Source organism: Epinephelus fuscoguttatus, linkage group LG14 (assembly GCF_011397635.1).
Source record: "Epinephelus fuscoguttatus linkage group LG14, E.fuscoguttatus.final_Chr_v1".
Classification (NCBI taxonomy): Eukaryota; Metazoa; Chordata; class Actinopteri; order Perciformes; family Serranidae; genus Epinephelus; species Epinephelus fuscoguttatus.
In genome coordinates this window covers 25,339,647-25,346,080 of record NC_064765.1, presented here as the reverse complement: position 1 = coordinate 25,346,080, position 6,434 = coordinate 25,339,647, and positions in this window count along the sequence as shown.

Here is a 6,434-nt window from a genome sequence, read left to right as displayed (position 1 = left end):
TAGAATCCCTGTTTTCACTCCACAGGCGACAGGTGGAGGCGGTAGCTGCAGGCTGCTGTCAGAGGCTCCAGTTGAATGTTTGGCTGCAGGTGTCTGCCAGAGTCTGCAGGGGGAGGTGGCAGCTGCAGGTTCCTGACGAAGGCTGATGATGGAGAAGCTGAGCGGATCTGCCAGACCTGCAGGCAAGGGCTGCGGGTTGCTGGCAGAGGCTTTCAGCTGGAGCGGCCGAGCTGCAGGTTCCTGACGGAGGCTGGAGATGGAGAAGCTGAGCGGATCTGCCAGACCTGCAGGCAAGGGCTGCGGGTTGCTGGCAGAGGCTTTCAGCTGGAGCGGCCGAGCTGCGTCTGCCAGAGTCGTTAACAGCTCCTGGTTGACCTGGAAGTCTGTCAAGTCCAACAGGGCCTGAGAAAAAAAACAGAGAGAGTTTCCACATTAGACATTATTCTGAGATGTACTATAAGACAGAAAAATAGAATCCCTGTTTTCACTCCACAAGTGACAGGTGGAGGCGGTAGCTGCAGGCTGCTCTCAGAGGCTCCAGTTGAATGTTTGGCTGCAGGTGTCTGCAGGGGGAGGTGGCAGCTGCAGGTTCCTGACGGAGGCTGATGATGGAGAAGCTGAGCGGATCTGCCAGACCTGCAGGCAAGGGCTGCGGGTCGCGGGCAGAGGCTTTCAGCTGGAGCGGCCGAGCTGCAGGTTCCTGACGGAGGCTGATGATGGAGAAGCTGAGCGGATCTGCCAGACCTGCAGGCAAGGGCTGCGGGTCGCGGGCAGAGGCTTTCAGCTGGAGCGGCCGAGCTGCAGGTTCCTGACGGAGGCTGGAGATGGAGAAGCTGAGCGGATCTGCCAGACCTGCAGGCAAGGGCTGCGGGTCGCTGGCAGAGGCTTTCAGCTGGAGCGGCCGAGCTGCAGGTTCCTGACGGAGGCTGGAGATGGAGAAGCTGAGCGGATCTGCCAGACCTGCAGGCAAGGGCTGCGGGTCGCTGGCAGAGGCTTTCAGCTGGAGCGGCCGAGCTGCAGGTTCCTGACGGAGGCTGGAGGTGGAGAAGCTGAGCGGATCTGCCAGACCTGCAGGCAAGGGCTGCGGGTCGCTGGCAGAGGCTTTCAGCTGGAGCGGCTGAGCTGCGTCTGCCAGAGTCGTTAACAGCTCCTGGTTGACCTGGAAGTCTGTCAAGTCCAACAGGGCCTGAGAAAAAAAACAAAGAGAGTTTCCACATTAGACGTTATTCTGAGATGTACTATAAGACAGAAAAATAGAATCCCTGTTTTCACTCCACAGGCGACAGGTGGAGGCGGTAGCTGCAGGCTGCTGTCAGAGGCTCCAGTTGAATGTTTGGCTGCAGGTGTCTGCCAGAGTCTGCAGGGGGAGGTGGCAGCTGCAGGTTCCTGACGAAGGCTGATGATGGAGAAGCTGAGCGGATCTGCCAGACCTGCAGGCAAGGGCTGCGGGTTGCTGGCAGAGGCTTTCAGCTGGAGCGGCCGAGCTGCAGGTTCCTGACGGAGGCTGGAGATGGAGAAGCTGAGCGGATCTGCCAGACCTGCAGGCAAGGGCTGCGGGTTGCTGGCAGAGGCTTTCAGCTGGAGCGGCCGAGCTGCGTCTGCCAGAGTCGTTAACAGCTCCTGGTTGACCTGGAAGTCTGTCAAGTCCAACAGGGCCTGAGAAAAAAAACAGAGAGAGTTTCCACATTAGACATTATTCTGAGATGTACTATAAGACAGAAAAATAGAATCCCTGTTTTCACTCCACAAGTGACAGGTGGAGGCGGTAGCTGCAGGCTGCTGTCAGAGGCTCCAGTTGAATGTTTGGCTGCAGGTGTCTGCAGGGGGAGGTGGCAGCTGCAGGTTCCTAACGGAGGCTGATGATGGAGAAGCTGAGCGGATCTGCCAGACCTGCAGGCAAGGGCTGCGGGTCGCTGGCAGAGGCTTTCAGCGGGAGCGGCCGAGCTGCAGGTTCCTGACGGAGGCTGGAGATGGAGAAGCTGAGCGGATCTGCCAGACCTGCAGGCAAGGGCTGTGGGTCGCTGGCAGAGGCTTTCAGCTGGAGCGGCCGAGCTGTGAGCTGTAAAGGATCCCTGTTTTCACTCCACAAGTGAGAGGTGGAGGCGGCAGCTGCAGGCTGCTGTCAGAGGCTCTAGTTGGAGGTTTTGCTAAGGTGTGTGCCAGAGTCTGCACGTCGAGGCTGTAGGTTGGTGGCAGAGGCTTTAGGTGCAGGTCTGGCCACAGCCGTCTGGTCGACTCTGCAGGTGGAGAAAGCAGCTGTGGTTGCTGGAGGGTGCTGTGGATGGACTGGCCAACCAGTCTGTCAGAGGGTAAGTGTACCGGGACCCTAACCCTAACTGGGGGAGCTCAGAGGGATCGGAGCCTGGAGTTGTAGCCTTGGGCCATCTGAAGGGAAAAACAAATCCAACTCTGAGACCACTTGTCCTTCTAGAAAATTCATCACATCACATACTGAATCGTTCCGTTAGCACACATTCAGCACTGCTAAAAATTGAGTGTACAGAGTACAATTAAATGTAACATCTCTGACTGTACGTTACTGCCACACTCAGAAAATTTAGTCAGAATCTTCTTTTGAAAACTAATTCAAATTATAGCCTTTCTTTAAGTCACAATAATTAGGTTATTTCTAAACTCAGTTTGTCCTTCTAAGAGTCTGGAAACGTTCTGACAGCACACTTATAGTCACTGATGGATGACTGAATGGACCTATTGGGCACAAGTGTCTAGGCCCCTCTGGCCTTCACCTGCAAAATATCACTCATTTTAACACGTATTGACCAGAAAGAGACTCAAAATGACCACAAAAAGATGCTAAGGACCTGCAAAGAGACACAGAATTACAAAAGAGACAACAGACACAAAACAACCAAAAGAGACACAAATCGACCCCAAACAGACTCAAAATGACCTCAGAGAGACACTTAATTACCTCAGAGACACAACATGACTAAAATGACATAAATTGACTTTAACAAGATACACAATGACCCTCAAGAGACACAGCGTTACCTAAGAGACACAAAATAGCCTCAGAGACAAAAAAAATAATACATTGACACAAACTGAACTCAGAGTGTCAAAATGACCTTTCAGAGACACTTAATGACCTCAGAGAGACACAACGTGACTAAAATTAGGGCTGGACAATTAATCAAATTTTAATCATGATTTCAATTTTGGATTCTCACGATCATAAAAACATTATAATAGAAGAAAAACGATTAATGCGCCACACGGCGTGCCGTGTATGTAAGTTCCTGTGCTGGAAAAGCACCGTGAATGCACCTGTGTCACATGCAGCAGCAGCAAGCGTGTGACATGTGTGGATCAATAAAATGTGGAGCGAGTGATTGAGAACATGGCAGAAAGACAGCCTTTGGTTGAGAAGAAAGGTAGGACAACTTTAGTCATCTGGAAACATTTTGGCTTCAAGTTGACGGACGCCGAGCAAAAAGAAATTGTTTGCAAAGTTTTTCACGCTGTGGTGTCTGTCCCCCAAGGCAACACGACCAACTTATAATCGTGTTTATTAATCGTGATTTCAATATCAGTCAAAATAATCGTGATTACTATTTTTGCCATAATCGCCCAGCCCTCACTAAAATGACTTCAACGACACACAACATGACCTCAGAGAGACACAAAATTACCATGAAGGGACACAAAATGGCCAAAACAGATGCAAAATTACCTCAAAGAGACACTAAATGACCTCAGAGAGAGACAAGATTATGTTAGAGAGACGCAAACAACAGAAAACAGGCAAAAACGCCACAAATTCTGTGTGTCTTGCTCCTGTGTAGGAGAGATGGTGGGGCCTTTTGCATATCTGTGTCCAGGGGCCCATTGTCTCATAATCTGCCCGTGCATACAGTAGACATATCTGTCTTTTACAGTGACATTTTTGCCAGATATTCAACAATACGCCAATTTAAATCTCTTTTGCTGAATGAGAAAAGGCCAGCACCATGTGAGAACAATCTCTCTCTGCAGTTAACACCTCTCTGTTGCTCTCACAGTATGATGACATAAAGATATTTAAACAATACTCATAATTGAACAATATCCTGAATATTGAGAAAATGGTTGAATTATGAGCATTATCAAATATTAAGGCTTCAATGCTTGTGTCACTGTTTGCATCACCGATGGCCTATATCACCAAGATGTTAAATAATGTATAAGCTAGGCTACATTTTTATTAGCATGTTTATGCTAGGCTATTTGTTGGACAGATAAAGCAGACAGTTGGTGAACCAAAGAAAGTAGCTTCAAATAAACTTATTCAGACTTGGTAACAGTCAAACGTCAGTCCAATTTGATTAATTTATACTAAAATAGTACTGATGTAGGCAAATATCGCCAGTATTAGTAATATTTGGCCGATACATTTGTTGTAAAGTCTCAAAGGTAACGTTAAACACACCGAAAACAACATGGGTTTCAAAAAGTGTCAAAATCTCATGTCTACCTTAAAGCAGTCCGTTTGTCAGTGACAGCAGGTCTTAAGATGAGGTCCAGGAGCAAAAGGACTCAGTTTGTGGTGTGTTTTCCAGAAAAAACGTCGAGTGAAAGTTTTGTGCTGCTTGTCTCTCCGACATAAAGTCTGTTCTGATTTAAATGACTAAACGTGTGAAAAGATGCACTTAGAGACCACATAGCAACCATGGAACCACCAGGTCCGTAACAATATGTTTGACCCAGAGAGGAATCTTGAAGGACGGCCATCAGACGAACGATGCACAGTTTTACCGTGTTTCTGACATGGATGTGTGAAACGCAACTTTCAGCGTCAACATATAATTGCCGTTAGTTGCGAATGAAACTCTGATCAGCTGCGCTGTGATGCAGGGCCGTAATCACCTATTTAACATTGGGGGGACCATTGTAAATCACCACTAACCCCCTGGGTGATTTTTTTTTTAGAAACTTTACAGCTAAATTGACCATTTTACAGCAATTTGAAAGACAAATCTTGGATCAGGAGTTTTCAGAGTTTAGATGTCTGAGTGCCATTTGAAGGAGCCAGAAAATGATTGAGGGACACACAGAAAAAGTGCACACTGTGACTTTTTTATGTCATTTTTAGGCACAACACACTGAACTATGCTTTTTTTTATGAATTTGTTATAATTTTTGATGACTTTTTTAATGACGTACCAACACTTAACAAAAATGATCACAATTGACAGTGATGTAGCCAACAAAACACTGATATTACACTGTATTTTCCACTTTTTAATACATTTGAAATGAATGAAATAGCATAATAGCGTACACCTGACCTCAAAATGGAAAAAAATGAATTAACTGTTCAATGGATATTGAATTGTTCTAACTAAATCTACACTCTTGGATGTTTATTGCTGTCTTTGGTATTTATATCAAAGTATTAAGTGTGTTGTTACAGTCGCCCCTGCACGTGGGGGCAGATGTAACATTTGACTTCTACTGTTACAATAATGTGACTCTAACATGGTTTGTAAAAACAACTGATGACTGTCAACAAGTAGAGCGCAGATACAGGTTCTGTTGTACTGAAGTTTCTGACTCACAGTATTTTGTACAATGTTTAATACCTGAACATATGACCATAATAAGTATTCACTGTATTTCAGAGACCTGTGTTCTGGTCAGGGTGAAAAAGCTTCTAAAGCAGCATTTTACACTAAGTAAACTACTCTCTGTCACCTAGGAGACACAATTATTGAAACGGCACAAATTTACATCAGAGAAACACAACATGACTTTCAAGAGATACATAATTAGGCGTAACATTATTGCAGACTTGAAATTACCTCAGACAGACACAAAATTACCATAAAGCTACACAAAATTACCTCAGAGAGACAAAAACATACCTCAGAGAGACACAAAATCACCTCAGAGAGACACAACATGGTTTTTAAGAGACACAAAATCACCTCAAATAAGACAAAATGACTTAAAAAGTCACAAAATGATTTTGAGGAGAAAAGTACCTCTGAGAGACACAACATGACCTCAGAGAGACACAAAATTACCATGAAGGGACACAAAATGGCCAAAACAGATGCAAAATTACCTCAAAGAGACACTAAATGACCTCAGAGAGACACAAGATTATGTTAGAGAGACGCAAACAACAGAAAACAGGCAAAAACGCCACAAATTCTGTGTGTCTTGCTCCTGTGTAGGAGAGATGGTGGGGCCTTTTGCATATCTGTGTCCAGGGGCCCATTGTCTCATAATCTGCCCGTGCATACAGTAGACATATCTGTCTTTTACAGTGACATTTTTGCCAGATATTCAACAATACGCCAATTTAAATCTCTTTTGCTGAATGAGAAAAGGCCAGCACCATGTGAGAACAATCTCTCTCTGCAGTTAACACCTCTCTGTTGCTCTCACAGTATGATGACATAAAGATATTTAAACAATACTCATAATTG